Here is a 23,628-nt window from a genome sequence, read left to right on the forward strand (position 1 = left end):
AAGCTCCTGGATGTTTGTGAAGCCTCTGGACGTTTGTGAAGCTCCTGGACGTTTGTGAAGCCTCTGGACGTTTGTGACGCTCCTGGACGTTTGTGAAGCTCCTGGACGTTTGTGAAGCTCCTGGACGTTTGTGAAGCTTCTGCTGGACGTTTGTGAAGCTCCTGGATGTTTGTGAAGCTTCTGCTGGACGTTTGTGAAGCTCCTGAACGTTTGTGAAGCTCCTGGATGTTTGTGAAGCCTCTGGACGTTTGTGAAGCTCCTGGACGTTTGTGAAGCCTCTGGACGTTTGTGACGCTCCTGGACGTTTGTGAAGCTCCTGGACGTTTGTGAAGCTCCTGGACGTTTGTGAAGCTTCTGCTGGACGTTTGTGACGCTCCTGGACGTTTGTGACGTTCTCCTGGACGTTTGTGAAGCTCCTGAAAGTTTGTGAAGCTCCTGGACGTTTGTGACGCTCCTGGACGTTTGTGAAGCTCCTGGACGTTTGTGAAGCTTCTGCTGGACGTTTGTGACGTTCTCCTGGACGTTTGTGAAGCTCCTGAACGTTTGTGAAGCTCCTGGACGTTTGTGAAGCTCCTGGACGTTTGTGAAGCTTCTGCTGGACGTTTGTGACGTTCTCCTGGACGTTTGTGAAGCTCCTGAACGTTTGTGAAGCTCCTGGACGTTTGTGAAGCTCCTGGACGTTTGTGAAGCTCCTGGACGGTTGATACGCTCTGCTGGACTTTTTCTGATTGTGATTGTGAAGTATTTTTGGACGTGGACAGGAAAAGGTGACGGCGCTGCCTGTGATCAATATGTTTGTGCAAAGGGCAGAGACGCCACAGTGAAGCAGAGTGGTCCCTCAGGGGTCTGGCGTGAAGGGGAGAAGCGGACGGTCAGGGATGGAGGAGGGAGGGAGGAGCAGGGGGAGGAGCAGGGGAGAGGGTCAGGGAACCTTTTATCAGGAGGTCCGGCCCGGTGGGTAGGGCCTACTCAGAGTAGGATACTGAATCTTTTCTACATTTAACAAAAACTTTTATAACACTGTCCAGATGATTACCTTTGAAACCGGTCAGACAAGAACACACTCCGGTGAAGGGAAGTCCGCTTGACTAAACCGAGCGCTCCTGACCTCATTCCGACTCCCTGTGTTTCCTAGACCGTCCTGAAGGTGACCGCGCCTCCATCCCAGAGACACTGCGGCGAAGTCGTTTCAGCTGCGGTTCAACACGCGATGAAGCGGCAGCGTCTACTCTCGAATGACCCTCGAGTGACTCTCGAATGACCCTCCAGTGACCCTTGAGTGACCCGCTTTACGGGCACAATCTGGGCACGACGGGTTTGACTTTAGCTTTACTGTAGTTGAGCAACAACAACATTGTTCAGTCGCTTTTATTCTTTCCTTGAATCCACTTCATCTTTTCTCTGGAACATTAAAACTTCTAACGTCGTTTTCTCCAAATGCATTTTTCTCCCACAAAGACATAGATCAGGCTCAGACAAACAGCAAACTTTACACATAAATCAAATCCATCAGTACGATCCATCCAACTCTTAGTTAGTGTCTAATTCTACTGAAGTTATTACTCAATATTTGAATGTTTACGCCGACCTTCAGTAAGATCTAGTTCATTCAAATGTGACAAAATAAATGTCAAAATCCTGTTTAAACAAAGAGATTTAAATGTGTTTTCAGGTTTATATATGTTCCAAATATGTGCAAGTTTGGATTTTTGTATATATATATTTTTAATATGAAGACATTATAATCATATTTGTATTTATTTATTTTTTTCATTGTTATAAGTCAACTACAGAAGATGTTTCTAATCTTTTCTAATTTGTTTCTACCATCCTTAAATTTAAACAGGTCAATACAAGGTGTACATCTTTAAAAAACAAATAAATAATACAACTCTCTCCAAAAACTCTTAGGCCTCGCCTTTCGTAAATGATTTGTATAAAAAGTGAGAATTACGTAGAAAATCTGATTATTTTTGTCCCGCAGACTTTCTCAGCGTGACAAGATGTTGCACGTTCTTCTGTTCCAGTTTTTCCAGATTGATAAAAACTCAAGATTCTACAGTGTTGATGCAGTTATCTTCCATGAACTTGCATTTTCCCAGTTCATCCTTGTTTATTCACCGTTTATCCTTGTTTTATCCTTAAATATGTGAGCGTTTATTGCATGTAAAGCGCTCTGAGTCGTGCGTGTCCGTGTGCGTGTGCAGCGCTCTACAAACATCACTCTGATCATATCCAGCTTGTTAATCTCCTCCTTCCGCAGATATAATTTGTGAAAAACATCACCTCGGCACGACAGCGACCGGCGCAGCCCGATTTGTCCCGCGACGTCCCCCCGAAGGTCAAGCGCAACTCCTCGTTCCCAGCTTCTCGAATCAAGCGCGGGTCACGTGGCGGTCGCGCGGCGCTGGAACTTAACCCGGAAGTAGCGCCCTAATGGAGGCGCACGACTCGGAGAGAGTGCCTAATGGAGGCGAGTGCGACTCGGAGAGAGCGCCTAATGGAGGCGAGTGCGACTCGGAGAGAGCGCCTAATGGAGGCGATTGCGACGAGATCCGAACAGGCATCGCCAACGGGGCGGAAAACACCGGAGCTGCTAAGTGCTCCGGGGCAGAGGTGAAGCTAACGGGGCTAACGCCGGGAAACAAATGAGCTCGGGATCGTTATGGAGGCGACAAGTGCAAAGTGTCACGGACCGGGTAGTTTAGAGCGTGAAAACGTGCGAGCAGAAGTGAATCATTTATAATGTACACACACAACAGGCGGAGTTAAAGTGTGCGGCTAAATGGACCGTTCAGAGCTCAAAGTCGTGTTTAAAAGTCGTTACAAAAACATAAAACGGGGGACGGAAGATTTCTGTGGACGGTACGACCTCCGGGCCGCTCCATCGCACCTCGTGATATCATCGGGTGCGACACAGATTTGCGACCCTGACTTAGTAACGGCTCACGGTGATGTATCTGAACTCTTCGCAGTCGTGACCTTGAGAATCAGGCCGGCTCTTGCTTGTTTTTTACTTTGCGCGTCCACTCTGTGTTCGAGCGGTGTTTGTGTTTGGCTTTTTAAGGTCCCATATCATGCTAAATCGACTTTTCAGAGCTTTTAGCCTTCTTACAGTGCTATTGGTGCCTCATATATGTGCCCAACGTGTTTTATTGATTCCTGCAGAGTAGAGTCTACATCCTTTTCCTCAGACGTGCAGATGGACGTGGCCTATTCACTGCAACGTGTCATAATCACCGGATGCCCCCCCTCCAGGGGAACAAAAGCGCTCGGGATTGACTGAGCAATTTGTGAGACCCAGAGAAGACGACCTCATAAACGCCGTTAATGACACAAAGTGCGTGAAGCTGAGTTTAAGTTCAAGTTTGTTTCTAACGAGGAGACGGGTGATTAAAGGTGACGTTTGAGGATGTTTCAGGTACTTTTGACTTCTTGTTCAACACCACAAACAGAGAAAGCCCCGCCTCTTCACAGTGATAAGCCCCTCCTTTTCATAGTTACATTTCACTGTAACGAGCGCCGGTTTTTATTTTTGGAATGTGGCTCCATGACTGTTTCAAATAATCAACTCAAATAATCACGAGTAAGCACAGGGGTGTGGGTGGGGGTAGGGGGTAGGTGAGGTGAGGTTTCTGAGCACTCGCGCCTCAGTTGCAGGACAGGGTTAACTCAAACATGCAGGAATGAATCAAAGTACGAATTAGAGTACGATAATGATGAGGAAACACTATAATAACAAGACTAAAAGCTAAGTAAATTAAGTTATTATTAAGTTATTTTACATAATATGTTCTCTTTAAAAGCCACAAAAAGTACATTTCCTAAAGCACGTGTTCTTTAAAACTGTTAAATGTTAAATACTAGTGAGTAGTATGGATTTTTATTGACCCTTCCAGTGTTTCTAAACAAAACTTGCCGACCCCTTTTCAATGGGAGAGTTAGCGTTAGCCTCAGAGTTAGCGTTAGCCTCCAAACAATGGAAAAGCAGGGCTGTTTTGGGCGACGGAAAACCACTGGAAACACACGTGAAACCATTACAGTGCGTAAAAGTGTTTTGTGCAGATTGTTAGCGAGAAGCGCCAACATTAGCATACATGCTAAAAACCTTGTAATAAACACATCTTAAGTCTACTCTTATTCTGGACAGTAATGAACAACAAACACAGCAGCGACATCAGTTTAACGGGAAAATGTATGTTTTGTTTCACTAATTGCCATGAATCCTACAGCAATAAGTGAACTTTAGAAACTAGAGGTTCGATACTGACAGTTACAGTGTTCAGCAAATGTGACGGATAAAAAGTACAATTTTGTGCCTGCGCTGAACAATACAATAATCTTTTTTATGATTTGCTTCTCCGTTAAATTGAATGAATAGAATGTAAACACAAGAACCCGGTCGCTGCGTCGCTCCTGAAACGCTCTTATGACGCAAACATCTGCACAAACACAGGCAGAACATGGAAAGTCTGGACTCATCTTCCCGCTTTGGCCCCGAGCGGCTGCGTAAGAGCAAAGAGTGACGCCCCCACCACCCCCCCACCCACCCCCACCATCCCTGTGCATTTTTATTTCTTTATTTTTTGCCGTACGTCTTGGGCGGGAGATAAGCTGGAGGTTAATGCCTTTGTGTCGAGAGCTTTGACAGGCTGACAGCGCCGACCCCCCCGCCTGACCCGTCTATGGTAATGCCTATGGTAATGCGGCCCAGAGGCAGATAAGAGGGCGAGGGGCGGGGCCGCGGTGTCAGGAGACGCGCATTACAGACCGACGGCGAGTCCTTGGGCAAGACACTTCGCCCGCGTCGCCCGCTTGACCTCGGCCGATCGTGGTCAGGGAGAGAGACTTAAATCGGTTCGTGATGTGGAGGTTTTTTATCACTTTTGACTGGATCTGAGCGGAGACATGATCACGTCTACAGCTGTCGCTTCAGGTTTAGTTTTTCTCATTGTTTTGTTGTTTCTTTTGTCGTTTTTTTTCGTGCAGAAGGGCTGAGGACACGAGGCTCTGGGGCGGTTCTGCATTTGTTCACTTCCTGTCAATATTGGTTCATCTGCTTGTTTGTAATGAGCAATGTTAGTCATTTGCAAAGGAATTTTATAGGTTTTATGCCATAATGTGGAACCTCTTAGTAGGACTCGGCGATATGGCAACAAAAAAAAGATGTATTATTTTTTCCTATATTGATCTATCTAAATATTTCATTGACAATTAGACAAGACTTGAGCTCAATTAAAATATGATTAAATGCCCAGTCTCATATTTAAGGCAAATCAAAAACATCATGGAGTAATTTTTCTGTCAAATGTCGACTTTTTCCAATAAAGTCTATAAACGACACTTTCATGTACATTTTATTCACTGTTGACCCTGATATTCCATTGTTTCCTCATCAGTTACATATCTGGAGTTGCCGTTAGATTCAGTCGCACTTGTTTCATCCTGTTTACGAGCCCATCTTTTCTCCCGCGCTAAGCTTCACACAAACACTAGAGATCTGGAGCTCTCCGGTGCTGATTTTAACTTCATACATCATCACAGACTCGTTCAGAGCGTTTCTGACTCAAATCATCTTCATTACAGCTGTGTGCTTACGTTAGCATGTCGGGGCAAGCTAGCTTTTGTGTATTTCCCCTCTGCTGCCAGTAGATGGAGCGCTAACTCAAAAAATCCTAACCATGGAACGCCTGACTGAGAGAAAGTCACGTGTATTTTTCACAACACAGACATTACACTACATTATTTTAAGTTCTTTGACGTCAAAGTAACGCCACATGAGCAGGTTTAAAGGCCAATAATGCGACGTGTCCTTTAAAGCTCAAGATCTCGAAATATGATTGAACTGACATGGAGCCCCGCGGCCCCGCCCTCCCTCTCCTTGTTTGTGTTTTCTCCCCCGCGTCTGGCCTCGTCTCGGCGGCTGATGAATCGCCCGTTCTCCCCGTGACCTGCCCCGCTCGCCGGGTCGGTGTCAGGCTGATGTAGTGGCGACCCGAGGGCGCGACTGCGGCTTCGGAGGGGACATTTAGACGGATGACACGCGCCGACGCCCGGGCTCTCCGCCGCGTCCCCGTTCATCCTAATCTGACGATGATGATGTTTGCTCCGGATGACCCGCGCTAATTATTCTGAGCGAGCGCGGGGCCATTGGAAATCGATAGGCCATAGGAGCCGTGTCACCGAGCATTAGATCCGGCTCGGTTTAGTCGCAGCCGCCGCGCCTTTCACTCCACGTTTGTGTCGCTCTGAAATACAGCGGCAAAAGAAATAAACCGAGGCTTGCGTATGTTAAATGTCTAGAATCACTGGTGACGTTTCAAACTGACATGACACTAGTTACAAATATTACAGACTTCAACCTAAAATCCAATTGTGAGACGAGACAATGTATTCTTCTTTATCTTTTTTAATAGAAAAGTAAATGAACTGACACGTCGCCTCTGGTAACACAACATTGATTTTCTATACGTTTGACAAGCCAATAATAAGGACATCATAAAATAAATGTTCACTTTATCATGGGGCGGGTGGGGGCGTGGCAAAGGCCAAAGTGTGCGATTGTCTTTGTTTTGAATTATTAACAGACGTTCCAGCATGATTAGACCTGTAAGACCAATGTACAAGACTCCTCACAACCAGAAGGTGTCAGGTTGGAGTCCAAGACCAGGGCCATTCTTTAATCATTCTGTTAAAGATTGTTATTAGGTCCGACTCTTAGCCTATTGTTTCTGCAACGCTGCCAAAGACCAGTGGCGATTGCCGTGGCGATCACTCAGTTGCCCCCGGCAAAAGACAGTGAAAAAGCCCAAGTGTACTTCCTCCTGCAACGAGAAACACAGACAACAACTGTTGACAAGAGCAGCTTCTCTACAAAAACACTCCACACACTCCTGACATCGCGCTCGAGGGGCACAAACTTATAACTAGTAAAGTGAATGAGGTCTGTGGGGAGTGTGTGGGGAGTGAGAGGGGAGTGAGAGGAGAGTGTGTGAGGAGTGAGAGGGGAGTGAGAGGGGAGTGTGTGGGGAGTGTGTGGGGATTGTGAGGGGAGTGTGTAAGGAGTGAGAGGGGAGTGTGTGAGGAGTGAGAGGGGAGTGAGAGGGGAGTGTGTGAGGAGTGAGAGGGGAGTGAGAGGAGAGTGTGTGAGGAGTGAGAGGGGAGTGTGTGGGGAGTGTGTGGGGATTGAGAGGGGAGTGTGTGGGGAGTGTGTCGGGAGTGAGAGGGGAGTGTGAGGGGAGTGAGAGGAGAGTGTGAGGGGAGTGTGTGAGGAGTGAGAGGGGAGTGTGTGGGGAGTGAGAGGGGAGTGTGAGGGGAGTGTGTGAGGAGTGAGAGGGGAGTGTGTGGGGAGTGAGAGGGGAGTGTGTGGGGAGTGTGTCGGGAGTGAGAGGGGAGTGTGAGGGGAGTGTGTGGGGAGTGTGAGGGGAGTGTGTGGGAAGTGAGAGGGGAGTGTGAGGGGAGTGTGTGGGGAGTGTGAGGGGAGTGTGTGGGAAGTGAGAGGGGAGTGTGAGGGGAGTGTGGGGAGTGAGAGGGGAGTGTGTGGGGAGTGAGAGGGGAGTTTGAGAGGAGTGCGTGGTGAGTGAGAGGGGAGTGAGAGGGGAGTGTGTGGGGAGTGAGAGGGGAGTTTGAGAGGAGTGCGTGGTGAGTGAGAGGGGAGTGAGAGGGGAGTGTGTGGGGATTGAGAGGGGAGTGTGTGGGGAGTGTGTGGGGAGTGTGAGGGGAGTGAGAGGGGGGTGAGAGGGGTGTGTGAGGGGAGTGTGTGTGGAGTGAGAGGGGAGTGAGTGGGGGGGTGTGGGGAGTGAGAGGGGAGTGTGTGTGGAGCTTGACGGGAGGGTGAATAACATGCAATTGAAAATTTCACCCCACAATGACGTGGGAGAAGCTCAAAACCTTTTAAACGATGTATGTGGTTAAATTAAAATTTAGTGTTTTATCGGACATTTATTTGTGCTTTAATAAATGGCGCAGAAGTAAGTAAACTTTGGACCAATGGAGCACTTAACATTTCGTTTTTTACTTTCTTTCATCCAAATAAGAGAGTATAATCACATACAAAAACATTGCCAACTATTTAAAAAGAGCCAGGGTTTCTCAGGAGAGTTAATGTTGGCAAATGTTTTCTGCTCAGAGACAGCAGGGGGCGACAGACGCTTCAAACGCCCTGAAAATACCATAGCAGGGACTTATAAAACTATATGAATATTACTTCAGTCTCCTTTACATTCAGTAGACAGAAAAGCACTTCTGTCTCCACATTTTTCAAAAACATTTGTTCGTTTGGACGCTTCACCTAAGGCTTCCTCCCAAACCACGATGCTGCACTGTGATTGGTCCAGTCTCAGGATGGTTTGGGCCCAATCACATCTGGAGACGGACTCGCTGCTCCTCGAAAGTAACAATTATAACAACAACAACAACAGGACAAAACTGAGAACGACTTCAGGTTAAACCGGAGCTTATCCAGGACTAAACCAGACTAAACCAGACTAAACTAAACTAGTCTCACGGTTAGAGGTTACTTTACCCGTCATTGTTTCGGGGTCTATAATTGCTCGAGCGTTTCCACTGGACTCGCGGTGAGCTGGAGTGTAGCCGAGTGTCAGAGGAAGTGCTCCTTCTTCTGCTGCTGTCACATCACAAACAGGAAGCATGTCAGAGCCCACCATTACGGCTCGTCTCCTCCTCCCCCTCCTCCCCCGTCTCCTCCCCCTCCGCGGCGTTCCGTCTCCTCGGCGCCGGGCTCTCGGGCTGTCAGGATTGTGCTGAGTGAGGAGCCCTGACGCTCATGGAAGTCGTTATGGAGCGCTCGCAGACGCAGACGGCGGCGGGCGGCACAACTTCAGCCGGTTATAATTGGAGAGGATGCTCCGTCAGGACGAGTACGCGCCAGATCTGCGTCAATGTAGAGGCGCGGGGTCCAAGAGTCGGTGGCGTGTCTACGCTTTAAAAGACAGGTGCAGTGACCTTTGACACGGCACTGTGCATCACCTTGATGTTCTCTTCGATATCAAGCCTGGTTTTATTGAAGTTGTATAACTTTTTTATCATTATCAAAAATCTAAGTCAAAAAATCTAAAATCAATAATAATTTAAATAAATAATATATATATATATATATTTTTAAGTCACATAATTGGAGATTTGAATATGAAAAATGAACAGAGCCAACACGTTATAGCTGTCATTTACTAAAAGTCTATATATTGAATTAATTGAATAAATGCAAGATAAATACATTTAATTCCGTGTCACTCAATTGTTCTTTTGCTGAAAATGACTGGGAGAAAACGTGACATTGTGGGTTTGTTTTATTGTATGTATCAGATTTGGAATATTCACCGTCAATCAAACACATAAAGAGCTTAAATAAATGTCCTTCTGTATCATGACCTCTGATGTTCATATGATGTTTTTATGATGAATGATTGTGTCGTGGGAAATATGGAAGCAAGTCCAACCTCTGGGTCTGGATCCTCCTGGTCTATCTTCGGGTCAATCACTGCTTAATTACCAATGACCATAACTATCCACTGAGGTCCTCACGTTGAAGAAATTAAACCAGGCAAAAACAGAGCGATAAGAACCAGGACTGAACCAGGACGAAACCAGGACTAAACCAGGACTAAACCAGGTCTGAACCAGGACGAAACCAGGACTAAACCAGGACTAAATCAGGACTAAACCAGGACTAAACCAGGACTAAACCAGGTCTGAACCAGGACGAAACCAGGACTAAACCAGGACTAAATCAGGACTAAACCAGGACTAAACCAGGACTAAATCAGGACTAAACCAGGACTAAACCAGGTCTAAACCAGGACTAAACCAGGTGTAAACCAGGAATAAACCAGGACTAAATCAGGTCTAAACCAGGACTAAACCAGGACTAAACCAGGTCTAAACCAAGACTAAACCAGGTGTAAACCAGGACTAAACCAGGACTAAACCAGGTCTAAACCAAGACTAAACCAGGTGTAAACCAGGATTAAACCAGGTTTAAATCAGGTCTAAACCAGGTCTAAACCAGACTAAACCAGGACTAAACCAGGACTAAACCAGGACCAAACCAGTTCTGGGATGGACAGTTCTGAGGAGCACTGTCTTCTGAGTCTCATCACAGGTTTGACAGATCTGCTTCATTAGAGCAGGAGGAACAGGAGGAACAGGAGGAGAGCCGCCTCGGGATGCGAGTCTGGACCATTCATCTGGATCCTGACTCCAAAACAGGAGCATTAAAGCTACATCATGGGTTTTTTCCTCCTGCGCCTCTGACCGACATCTCCCAAGACCTTCCCCCTCCTCCGTTCTGTCGCCGTGAGAGACTCCGCCCGTCTAATCCCCGTAAAAACGTGTGAACGGCGTAAACGGCCCCCTTTTGGCGCTGCATCTTTAGCGCTTCCTTCTCGACAAAAGCACGGCGCGTTCCCCGAAAAACTCGCCTCTTTCTCTTTCTCTCTCGACTTTTGTTCATTTCACACCAATTATCCCGGCTCACGCTCGCCGCGCCAACTCCGTGGAAAGACGTCGGCGCTAATTGGTTTCAAACGGTAATAAAGAATCATCTCGCGGACACGTCGATGGAAAAGTCTGGCGTTCCACTGGTGTTTCGCTGGAAATGGAGGTTTGAAAGGTTTAGAAATGTTCCTCGTGTTATGGAAAGACGGCGAGACGGGACGGACGACGGCCCTCTGCACCGGACACGCCCTCTGCACCGGACACGCCCTCTGCACTGGACACGCCCTCTGCCCCGGACACACCCTCAAAGCTTTCAAGAGCACGGACTTTGTTTCTGATCCTTAAATATAACACTTGGACAGTTGGAAATGAGGCTCCTTAAAACTGTCTGCGTTTATTAGCATAGCCACTAGCATTAGCTGCTAACAACCTAAAACAAACAGTTCAGTCTGGAGTGACCTCTGTAAGTCCACTGGCCCCTCCTGACCACAGTCACACACTTCTGGGGTCTTTGAGCCTATGCACTTCTGGTGAGTGCATAGGCTACAACACGCTCATCACAGTAATTACATTTCATTGACCGCAGTTTTATACTTTGACCACCAGGGGCTGGTAAAGGACTGAACCAGGACTGTGTGATTGTGTCGTTTGAGGGCGCGAACCAAGTGATTGATGCAGATTGTATTCTTTGATTTACAGTTTTATAGAATTATGTGATCTCTTTTCAGTTCTGAATTAGAGGTGGACATTTTAGGGAGGAGGAAGATATATGACGGACAGATTACATCAATCACTAAATAGAATATCTTTTGGAGTTTTTGTTGCTTTGCGTGTCACCGTGACATTTCAGCTGCTCGAGGTGTGTTTTTCTATAATCGTCATGTTTATCTGTGACACTAAAAGCCGTCACTTGCTCCGTTCTGGCTCGACGTTCTTTCAGATCTGCACGAGATTCTGCTCAATTTAAAAGAAAGAGCACGATTTTACTGTATGAGTGATATGACTAAAAGTACTTGTACTAAACGACATACAGGCTGTAGTGTAACGCAGTACTGTGAACAGAATACTTACAACCCATAGACATGACTTGTAGTAGTATTCAACATGGAACATTTCAGCCAGTTTAAACAACTCATTTGTTGTTTATGTTTTATTAAATATAGCATTGATGTTCTAAGGCGTTTGGATGGGTTTATTGTAGGTAAATAATATGCTGTTTACATTAAAAGTTGCTATTTGTAATTTTTCAGATGCCATTTTATTAAACACAACTCTCACACAAACACTAGAACCACAACAATCCAACACAATAGAACAAAGAAAATAAATAAAAAGAAAACGAAGAAAACACATGCAACGAGCCCACAGACTGATCCAAAAAGAGATCAGAGGGTGGGAAGAAAAGAGAAAACCATCTTATAGGTAAAAAAGGCTGCAGGTTCCATCTGTGATTACGATTCTACACTTCATTTTCGGCTGCTGTGGCTCGGCTGTCAAGTTTGTTAGTCTTGCATTTAAAATCACGCATTTCCCGTGTGGAAATGCGTGATTTTAAATTCAGACGCAAAGATAGTAGAGCGCTTACTCCCTTTGCAATCGTATCTGTTATTTTCCACAGAACCGCTATAATCGCTGGATTTGTCTCGCTCCTGATGCTCTACAGGAGGAGTTGAGGGGCGGGCGCTGAGGTGGGGCTAGCTTATACGTAGCACGGTTAGTCTGCTTCTGAGTTGCGTTGTTCTTGTTCAAGCTCATTATAAGTCAGCTCCCGCGCAGAAATATCAGAGCTCCTCAGGTGAACTCGTAATATCGACGGGTAAATTCAACGGCTTCGACCGCAGCTTCTTCGGGCCGTATCTCTGAAGACTTAAACAGCACGGACAATATGGACCCGTTTTACTTTTCATTTCCTGTTTTGGACTCCGGGAGGCTCGAGCTCGGCAGCCGCGGGAGGAGCTGAAATTAAAATATAGCATTCTTTTTGGACGGAATAATGCGGCGAGAAGCTGTGGAGTGTCTCGCAGCTGAATCAGCACGACTCGCTGTGGCGCCGGCCTGTATGCTAATGCTATGCTAATGCTATGCTAATAAACACCGGGGCTAGCAGCTGCGGTTTGTGCCGCTGCTTCGGGAAGTTGTGAAGTTAAAAAAAAAGAAAAAAAACTGCTTACTCTTTGAAACGAGATGAGATTGAAATGTGAGCTGTGAGTGAATTACAGACGCGGTTTTGGATTGGATTGGATTCAACTTTATTGTCATTGCACAGAGTACAAGTACTAAGACAACGAAATGCAGTTAGCATCAACCAGAAGTGCAAAACAGCAGTTAAAAGTGCAGAGTATGTAAAGTGAATCAGTGAATAAATACAGAATGTACAGTAGGGGGCAGTATGGGGTATGAGCAGTTGTCCACAATCACTGTGTGTGTGTGTGGCAGTCTACAGTCTCTGTATGTGCATGTCTGTGTGTGTGTGTGTGTGTGGGGGGGGGACATTGAGGTAGAGAGTTCAGCAGGATGACCGCTGCAGGGAGGAAGCTTTTCCTGAACCTACTGGTCCGGGAACGGAGCACCCTGTAGCGCCTCCCGGAGGGGAGGAGGGCAAACAGTTGGTGGCTGGGGTGAGAGCTGTCTCTGACGATGCTGCGCGCCCTCCGCAGACACCTCTTGCTCTGGACAGTCTCAATGGAGGGGAGTGAGGAACCTGTGATGCGTTGGGCGGTTTTCACCACCCTCTGGAGTGACTTCCGGTCCGCAGCAGAGCAGCTGCCATACCATACTGAGACACAGTTGGTAAGGATGCTCTCGATGGTGCAGCGGTAAAAGTTCACCAAGATCAGAGGAGACAGGTGGGCCTTCTTCAACCTCCTCAGGAAGAAGAGACGCTGGTGTGCCTTCTTGACCAGGGTTGAGGTGTTGAGAGACCAAGAGAGATCCTCGGAGATGTGGACACCCAGGAACTTGAAGCTGGTGACACGCTCGACCTCCGTCCCGTCGATAAGGTTCAGGAGATGGTTCATTTTCAAGAAGGATAAATGCTGTGTCTGAATGTGCAAACTATTCCCTACACATTTTAATGTTTTTTCAATGCCCCAGCTGGTAAAAAAAAGAAGCAAATTTGTCACTATTTTATTAAGATCACATCATTTTAATTGGTATTGTCAGTAAACGTTACATGTTCAGGGTTTTTATAATAAAGTGTATTTCTCACAAACATCTCCAGAGACACTTTTTGATGACGTCAGAAGGTGGAAAGTGATTCAAACTCCCAGATTGTGCACATTTCGGACCAAAATCTACTCAATCTTAACTCCTTAAAAGCCACTGTTACCGGGGGCGGCTCGTAATGTTTAGTGTGATGTGTTAACTCGGGTTCGGGCGCAGGACCACGCCTTAACCTCTAGTAACCACTCCCCACTCTTCTCAACCACACCTCTAATTACCCAGAAGCCCTATTTATAAGGCCTGTCCACAGCATCTCTTGTCGTCTCTGCTCTCTCCACCTTAACACACCACCATCTAAGGAGGCGGGGTTCTGAATCGGCCGGGCGGATCACCCCATCCTGAGTCTCCACCCAGCCAACTATCATTGATCATCGTCGCTCCATCATCGATTCTTCATCACTATTATCATTAAACATTCTCTCATATTTCTTTTTTGTGGCATTGTCCTTGCTAGTGAAGTGTTTTTTAAGATGTACTGGTATTTCCAACTTCATTCAATGGCAAAGATTGACGCTAAAATGTACACGGCGCGAGAGCTCTGTCGTGAGGGGTTTGGGGGAGACAAGACTCTTCTACGACCTCCATGACTGACTGAAGAAGACGCCAAAACCCTCGGCACATCCCACAACCGCTGGGTGGGAGGCGGCCACGTTGCGTTTGAGAACTTTGCGTGAGTCATGGCGGGCGGAGCGTGGATGTGATGTTCTGACCTCCTTTGGGTTTGTTACAGAGAGAGAGAGAGAAAAACACGGGCTTTTCCCAGATTACCATCGAGTGACGGAGGTCGGCGAGTTCAGTTGTGGTTTCAGGCTGGTTTTTTTGCATTAAAAAGGCAGCGTACATAAGATTTGCATTTCAAATTTCATAAACACGACCTCTCCACGTCCCCGAGGTGAACGTGCTCGAATCAAACGGCGATAACGAGTGTAATTTATTCTCGACGACAAAAACACTGGACGAGAGGGTCAGGCTTTGGTGTTTTGGTTGTCAGGATTATTTTCCAGCCCAATTCCAATGTGTTTAAGTGATCGCTCGATGAACTGAAATGTTTTTGAGGTAAACATTTTAAATTCTGCAACAACAAAAAAATACAAACGTTATCCCAGAATTGCAGATTTTTTTTTAGGTTTAAAGTTTGTAATTGATGACATCACACTAGGAAATTACCTAGCAAACACACACAAAACACATCTAATGCCACTTTTTTCTTCTTTTTTATTTTGTTGAATTCTTGTTTTCAATAAGTGTCCCTGGTGTGATGTCACTTCCTGTCATTTTCTACAGATTTTTAAACGTTTTCTCCACAAATACCTGCTCGATTGGTGTAAAACTATAATTTATATGTATAACAGGTATAAATACACTGAATAAAGTCAATCGTAAAAACCTGTCAGAGGGACTTTAACTAAAGCTGTTGTGGTGCATTTGGTGATTAACGAGCTAAATAAGGCAGAAATGTGCAAATATTTAACTTAATGAGCTGCAGTGGGTGTATTTTGGGAATTTTCCGGAAGACCTCATAATAACTCAATAACGCAGTGACTTACTCGATTACATTTGGGTTGAAGTAACAGTTAACTGTAAATAAATACTATTTTTAAGCAACTTTAACCCAGTTTTGGACCTGATTCTCATCTTGGTGTGGTACGCTGGAGCCACAGCCAGGAACAAACAGAGACTACAGCGCCCTCTGCTGAGAAGGTGATCGGCTGTGGACTTTCCTATGTTTGTGAATTTTCTTCATTGACAATAAACTTTTTTCTGATTCTGGTCCTTGTGGTACAAAGTCAAAACATCACAGGATCTCGACACAAAAACGTGCTTCAAATCTACCGGAATAAACCATTGTTGGAAACGCAATTACACGGGCCGTTTAAAGTCAAACTCCTCCCCCGTCGGAATAAATAACGCCGCTCTCCGACTAAACGGCTCGACGGGAGATCTCGTTCCTTTTCTTCTCGTCTTTCCCGGGCGTGATGCAGGCTCCGCGGACTCGCCATTATCTGAAGCGAAGCAGGCGGCCGCCTTAATCCGCGCTTTTGAAACGGCGTAAAACCTGCGGAGAAATGTTACGAGCCGCCGCCGCCCGGTGAACGGCGAGCGCCACACAAAAGCGCGAGGAGGCAAACGTTAATGAATCGTTGGAGGAGGAGGAGGAGGAGATCAGAGGAGCCAGACTAATTTCATATCACACCTAAAGACCTGGCATTTAATTAAAGGGCCTTGAAAAATGGCCGCCCGCCTCGCCCGACGACGCTTTCTCTTCTCGGGGCAAATTAAAGAAATCAATTAAAGTGTAACGGTTCGGCGCAGGGGGCGAGAAAGCACTGTAAACAAAATATATCTGGAATTAAAGGACGAAACAGCAATTTAAAGTCGCAGTGTGTCACTTTCTGGAGGTGGAATGTAAAATGATGCTCCTGAGCGTTTTCCGCGCAGATACAGCGGTTTTAAGGATATTGATGAAGCTCTAAATGTGACAATTACAAAATCTTGGCAAATTTTAAGGTGTTTTATGTCACACTTTTGTCATTATGAATCCCTTATTAGAAGGATCCATTGACCACAAAACTGTTACATACCAAACATGCTCCAGTAAGAGTCATATTATAGTGTAAAACGCAACAAAGTGTTAAAACTGTTTTTTTTAACATGAATTTATTTATCACAAATTAGACAAAGATAAATGCCACAAGAGTGTTTTCCATTTTTCTTACTCAGTCTGAATTACTGTAAATTTGCTGTAATTGGAGTAAATAATATTAGTTTTACAATCTTTAGGAAGTTTTGAGAATATGGAACAAGGAAAGTGTCATGATGCTGTGTTTGTGTTTTCCCTGGTTCTGCTCTGGTTCTGCTCCAGTTTGTCTATGAAACTTGTTTTGCATTTGTTCACTTTTCCTGAAATAAAGGAACCCTGTCCGGGACACTTTTAGTTCCCTTTGGTCTGTTTTGGTTTTTCTGTTTTCATTATCCATCTGAGTTATAGTTATACATTTGTCTTTTGAGTTTACTCCATTCTGTGTAGCATTTGAGTCCATTTGACCTGCTGATAGTATCCAACCTCCAGAACCTCCAGAACCACCAGAACCACCAGAACTACCAGAACCTCCATAGCTATAAGAACTACCAGAACCTCCAGAACTACCAGAACCTCCAGAACTACCAGAACCTCCAGAACCTCTAGAACCACCAGAACCTCCAGAACTTCCAGAACCACCAGAACCTCTAGAACCACCAGAACCTCCAGCACCACCAGAACCTCCAGAACTTCCAGAACCTCTAGAACCACCAGAACCTTAAGAACCTCCAGACCCTCCAGAACCACCAGAACCTCCAGAACCACCAGAACTTCCAAAACCAACAGAACTTCCAGAACCTCCAGAACCACCACAACCTCCAGCACCACCCGAACCACCAGCATAACCAGAACCACCAGAACCTTCAGAACCACCAGAACAACCAGAACCTCCAGAATCACCAGTACCTCCAGAACCTCCAGAACCACCAGAAGTACCATAACCTCCAGAACCACCAGAACCTCCAGAACCACCAGTACCTCCAGAACCACCAGAACCTCCAGAACCACCAGAACCACCAGAACCTCCAGAACCACCAGAACCTCCAGAACCACCAGAACTTCCAGAACCTCCCAGAACCACCAGAACCTCCAGCACCACCAGAACCTGCAGACCCTCCAGAACCAACAGAACTTCCAGAACCACCAGAACTTCCAGAACCTCCAGAATCACCAGAACCTTTAGCACCACCAACACAACCAGAACCACCAGAACCTCCAGAACCACCAGAACCTCCAGACCCTCTAGAACCTCCAGAACCACCAAGTTTAGTCTTCAACATGAGCAGGAGCCAATCACATTAAACGGGCTGAAAAATGGAATGAAATTCACAAAGCACTTTTTCGTTCACCGCAGCTCTGCATTTCCCCGTCCACTCCTCTGCTTGGTCCTCGATATCGGCCAGTATCGATACCCTTAATAAAAGCTCAGATTAAGACATTTTGCATAATGTGTGTAAAATGAATCGCAAAATATACAACATTTGAAACCCAAACACGGAGCGCTGGTTTCTCTGACTTTGTGGTTTTCCCGGGAGCTTCAAACAAAGACGAAGTGACGGTTGAACATGTTCACACCTCCAGAGCTGTCCAAACAGAAAGTGGAGGTCCTGGAGTGACACGTCTGTTTTTGTGTCGTCGGGTGTTTGAGCTCGAGTCTGATCTGCGACACGGCGACAGCAGCAAGAGAACACACAATACCATCCAAGATAAAACGTGTGAGAAGAGATGTTCAAACACTTTCAACTTCACCCGTGTTCAGAGGACTTTATGTGGGGATGTGCCATGGTTCCATCTGTGGGGGTGAGATGAGGAGGATACATCTGTCTTTTACCCAAATCACGCGTTTAAAGACAGTGAGGTTATAGTTTTAAACAGGGGGAAAGTGAAAGAATATTTTTTTGTTTAATTCAGAGTACATTTAGCTTAATTTACATTCGTTTGATGAATCCTGGTTCGAAAGTCCCAAGAAGTGAGAGGCCAACTTGAAATGTGTTGAAATCATGGATGTGGTTGTGATGTGTAATTCCCTCTGCAGCCAGTAGATGGTGCCAAAACTCAATTAGTTCCGTGGGAATAGCAGAGAATTAAATGTACTTTTTTTTAGTTCTAAAACATCAGATGCCAAAATAAAGGTACAATAGTTACCTTATAACTAGTTAGCTCTCAATACTTGACGTTCTGAGGAGGAGGAACCATGACCTCGACAGGCCTCAACGTCTAGAGCTGTGACGGCGTGTTCAGAACGCGGACGCTTTTAGCTTTAACTCCTCCCACTGGGCAGAACCAATCAGAGCTCAGGAGAGAATAAACGCCACGGCTCAAACCATCAGATTGAAAAAGACTTTCTGACGTCTTCATTTGTAAAACTTTGTCAAGGCCACGACTTTGAAACACGTTCTGCCGTTGTTGTCTCTTGATGTCTCGTCTTAACAGAAATATTTGATGTTATTCATTTAATTTTTACTCATAAACAGCCAGTTTTCAAGTTGTCAATCATGTCCATCTGAACTCGGAGACATGAAACCAGTTTTGGAACGTGTTGGAAAAGCGTGTGGTCTTGGCTGGCCACGAATCGAACCCTACCCTTCTCGTTTGCGAGGAATCAACTCGTTTGTGAGGACTCGAACCCTGGACCTTCTCGTTTGTGAGGAATCAAACCTTGGACCTTCTCGTTTGCGAGGAATCGACTCGTTTGTGAGGACTCAAACCCTGGACATTCTCGTTTGTGAGGAATCGAACCCTGGACCCTCTCGTTTGAGAGGAATCGAATCCTGGACCTTCTCGTTTGTGAGAAATTGAACACTGAACCCTCTCGTTTGTGAGGACTCGAACCCTGGACCTTCTCGTTTGTGAGGACTCGAACCCTGGACCTTCTCATTTGTGAGGACTCAGACCCTGGACCTTCTCGTTTGTGAGGAATCGAACCCTAGACCTTCTCGTTTGCGAGGAATCGACTCGTTTGCGAGGACTCGAACCCTGGACCTTCTCGTTTTTGAGGAATCGAACCCTGCACCTTCTCGTTCGTGAGGAATCGAACCCTGGACCTTCTCGTTTGTGAATAAAGACTTCCAAAACGCTGCCATCTTCTCCGTTCCGCGATCGCTCCCGTTTCCGTTGACCTTTTGCGTCGCTCCTGAGTCTATAAATAAAAACCCACGGTTGACGTTGATTCGCCGAAAGTCGACTTAACGCAGCGAGAAGGTGGCCGTCCGTTCCGGCTCGCTCCTCTTGTATTACGTCTTGTATTAAAATTAAACGCGGCGGAAATGACAGCTCGGATCCGCACAAACATTGCTCTTGTGTTTTGGCACCTAATTATTTCCCGCGCCCGGCATCGGCCTGTTCCGCGTTACGGCGCCGTAACCGCAGAGACTAAATAACCCCGTCGTTTCTATCAGATCCATGTGTTTTATATTACAAGCTCCGCCGGGTTTGAGCTGCTTATTAATTCCAACAGACACTTTTCACCTGACGACGCGTTTGCAAACAACGAGAAGGCCGCGCGGCGTGTGTGAAGCGTCGTGGTTCACAGGGACGCGCGTGTGAAGCGGCGCGGTTCACAGGGACGCGCGTGTGAAGCGGCGCGGTTCACAGGGACGCGCGTGTGAAGCGGCGCGGTTCACAGGGACGCGCGTGTGAAGCGGCGCGGTTCACAGGGACGCGCGTGTGAAGCGGCGCGGTTCACAGGGACGCGCGTGTGAAGCGGCGCGGTTCACAGGGACGAGCGTGTGAAGCGGCGCGGTTCACAGGGACGTCCGTGTGAAGCGGCGCGGTTCACAGGGACGTGCGTGTGAAATGTCGTGGTTCACAGGGACGCGCGTGTGAAGCGTCGTGGTTCACAGGGACGCGCGTGTGAAGCGGCGCGGTTCACAGGGACGTCCGTGTGAAGCGGCGCGGTTCACAGGGACGCGCGTGTGAAGCGGCGCGGTTCACAGGGACGCGCGTGTGAAGCGTCGTGGTTCACAGGGACGCGCGTGTGAAGCGGCGCGGTTCACAGGGACGCGCGTGTGAAGCGGCGCGGTTCACAGGGACGCGCGTGTGAAGCGGCGCGGTTCACAGGGACGCGCGTGTGAAGCGGCGCGGTTCACAGGGACGAGCGTGTGAAGCGGCGCGGTTCACAGGGACGTCCGTGTGAAGCGGCGCGGTTCACAGGGACGTGCGTGTGAAATGTCGTGGTTCACAGGGACGCGCGTGTGAAGCGTCGTGGTTCACAGGGACGCGCGTGTGAAGCGGCGCGGTTCACAGGGACGCGCGTGTGAAGCGGCGCGGTTCACAGGGACGAGCGTGTGAAGCGGCGCGGTTCACAGGGACGTGCGTGTGAAATGTCGTGGTTCACAGGGACGCGCGTGTGAAGCGTCGTGGTTCACAGGGACGCGCGTGTGAAATGTCGTGGTTTACAGGGACGCGCGTGTGAAACGGCGCGGTTCACAGGGACGTCCGTGTGAAATGTCGTGGTTTACAGGGACGCGCGTGTGAAGCGTCGTGGTTCATGTGGTTTACAGGGACGCGCGTGTGAAGCGTCGTGGTTCATGTGGTTTACAGGGACGTGCGTGTGAAATGTCGTGGTTTACAGGGACGCGCGTGTGAAGCGGCGCGGTTCACAGGGACGTGCGTGTGAAATGTCGTGGTTTACAGGGACGCACGTGTGAAGCGTCGTGGTTCATGTGGTTTACAGGGACGTGCGTGTGAAATGTCGTGGTTCACAGGGACGCGCGTGTGAAGCGGCGCGGTTCACAGGGACGCGCGTGTGAAGCGGCGCGGTTCACAGGGACGTGCGTGTGAAATGTCGTGGTTCACAGGGACGCGCGTGTGAAGCGTCGTGGTTCACGTGGTTTACAGGGACGCGCGTGAAGCGTCGTGGTTCACAGGGACGTCCGTGTGAAGCGTCGTGGTTCACAGGGACGTCCGTGTGAAGCGAAACTATTTTATTCTCTTGAAAAACTGAATATTTTTGACAATATTCTAGTTTCCCAGTACAATATTTTGAAGAGATTGACGATAAAAAGTCTTTGGTACAAATAATTGCTGACATAGACCCAATATAAGAGTAAAATACAGTGAGGAAAGTATTTGAACACCCTGTGAAGTTCACGCACTTGGAAATTATAGAAAGTTCTTAAATGTTCACTGTAGGTACATTTCCACTGTGAGAGAGACAGAATCTAAAATTTTAAAGAATCCGGAAATCACATTGCATGATTTTTAAATAATTAATTTGTACGTAAGTATTTGAACACCTGAGAAAATCAGTTAATATTTGTTACAGAGGCCGTTGTTTACAGTTACAGAGGTCAGACGTTTCCTGTAGTTCTGGACCAGGTTTGTAGATTGTGCCTCTCACAGTGGAAACGCACCTACGATGAACATTTCATAATCTCTAAGTGAAAGAACTTGCAAAATCTTTCAAATACTTACTCTCCCTGTTGTATGTGTGCAAAGGATCATGGTCTATGAAGTCCACAACAACAATGATTTTGGCAAAGAAGCTTGTTATTCAGTATATTATGACAGTATTATAGAGACTTTATATGATACATCATTATAATATTTCTGTTGTTGTTGCGCTCCTATCTCCCTCTGCCTCCGGTGAATCGAGCCTTAAATTCTTTGGACAGTTGGACACGCCCAGGTCCAGTGAGCGGCGTGCGACTCAGCTGAAGGTCTGGAAGCACGTGAAGAAGGGGCGCGGTCATGGGAGGGGCTTTATTCTGGGTTTGCCAACACTTTAGCATCTCAGTCACCAATGATACAAAACGGTCTGGAGAATTAACTTTACAAAACCCACCTGATGACATCATGCAGTGGAGGGACGACAAACCTGTGTGAGTGAAGCACAACACGACACGAGCTCAATCGTTTCAGTTTCCAGGACGTTACAGACGCCGCCAGCAGAGGGCGCCAAAGCTGCTTGACCTGATTGAACCAAGAGCAGAGCGTTTGCAGTGTTTGTGTCGCAGTGGCAACAGAAACGTACAAATGATCGTTAAAACGGCATGATCGTGATTGAAACAGTGGAAACACGTTGTATTTTGACTCGTGTTGAGACTAATATTCATTTAATCCATTTAATAAGCACCAGAAAAAATCAATTTTACAAGGAATTTGTGATCGTTTCTCTTCAAACTTCACTCTCTTGCTTAATCAACAGATAAATTATAAATACAATCACCAATTCACAATCTTAATATGAGATGAGATCGTTACGAAATGATGGCCAACACTTTCCCTAAATAAAAACCCAACTCGATAATGAGCGTCTGGACTCGCTCCGGTCCGTTTAGTCGCAGAAATCCTTTTCTCTGTCGATCTGGAGACCCTTCCAGTCCAACGGCCCCTCTTTTTATTCAGAGGGATCTCAGCTCTGGCTCTAGACACGCTCATTGATCCTCTGTTTTCTCAACTCAAAGTGCATTTAGTGCTTTGCTCATTGATCGAGCAGAAGTCTGTGCCGTCCTTCCGTCCCCTGCGACTGTGATATATTATTCTCCTATTCTTTATTTCCTCGAGAGTGAGTTGAGAGCTGGTTCCACTCCATTAAATAAACCAAAAGAGAATCCAGAATCTTATGTACAATGTAGTCTTGTTTCATCTTTCACAATGTTTTTATTTGAGTGTTTTTATCTTGTGTTCTGCTTTTCCCTTCAGCCCGGGTCACACTCGATGAAGAGATTTAAACATCTTGACAAAAGTAAATAAACAACAAATTGACACGTATTTCTTTCTCAAACAAACCTGCGTAAAGTCGCGTCGTCATTTGCAGTGGGGTTTTAGGGGGCCCTCTGGTGTTCTCGGGGCTCTCTGGCACTCTCAGGGCCCCTAAGCTACTCTACTATGTGGCAGAGTGGTTATCCTTTCTCCCAGTCAGAAGCCCGCGAGCCGGACTGCCCTCAACACGTCGGGAGGATGATTATACTCGATGACCCGCGATCGCAATCACGCGGCCGTACATCACTTCTCTTTTCGCTGCGACGTCGGAGCTGCCGCGCGCCGCCCCGCGGAGCCGACGCGACACACGAGCTAATGAATTCAAATGAGTCGAACTGTAGCTTGCGAGCGCTATCTCTTATCGCTGTCCAGATTAGTCAATTCCCTTGAACCCGCGCCAAGGACACGCTCTCGCAAATATGAACCGTCTGATGATAAGATTAGATTTCGACGCCGAGGCCATTTTTACCTCGTCATTTGTCGCCCGTCGCAACAGAAAGAGAAAAAAAATCAATTCTGAGGCAAAGATACTATCCTGAGGCCGACATACATTACGGCGGAGTTATTAAAATGAACACATCTATTAGCGGGCGTCGGCGTCCCCGGGAGAGGCAGATATACGCTCTCATTCTCCCGTTCGTTTGGCGGGTGTCAGATCAATCACG

This window comes from Eucyclogobius newberryi, unplaced genomic scaffold (assembly GCF_026437365.1).
Source record: "Eucyclogobius newberryi isolate DKJ021-1_F unplaced genomic scaffold, fEucNew1.0.hap1 SCAF_13, whole genome shotgun sequence".
Classification (NCBI taxonomy): domain Eukaryota; kingdom Metazoa; phylum Chordata; class Actinopteri; order Gobiiformes; family Gobiidae; genus Eucyclogobius; species Eucyclogobius newberryi.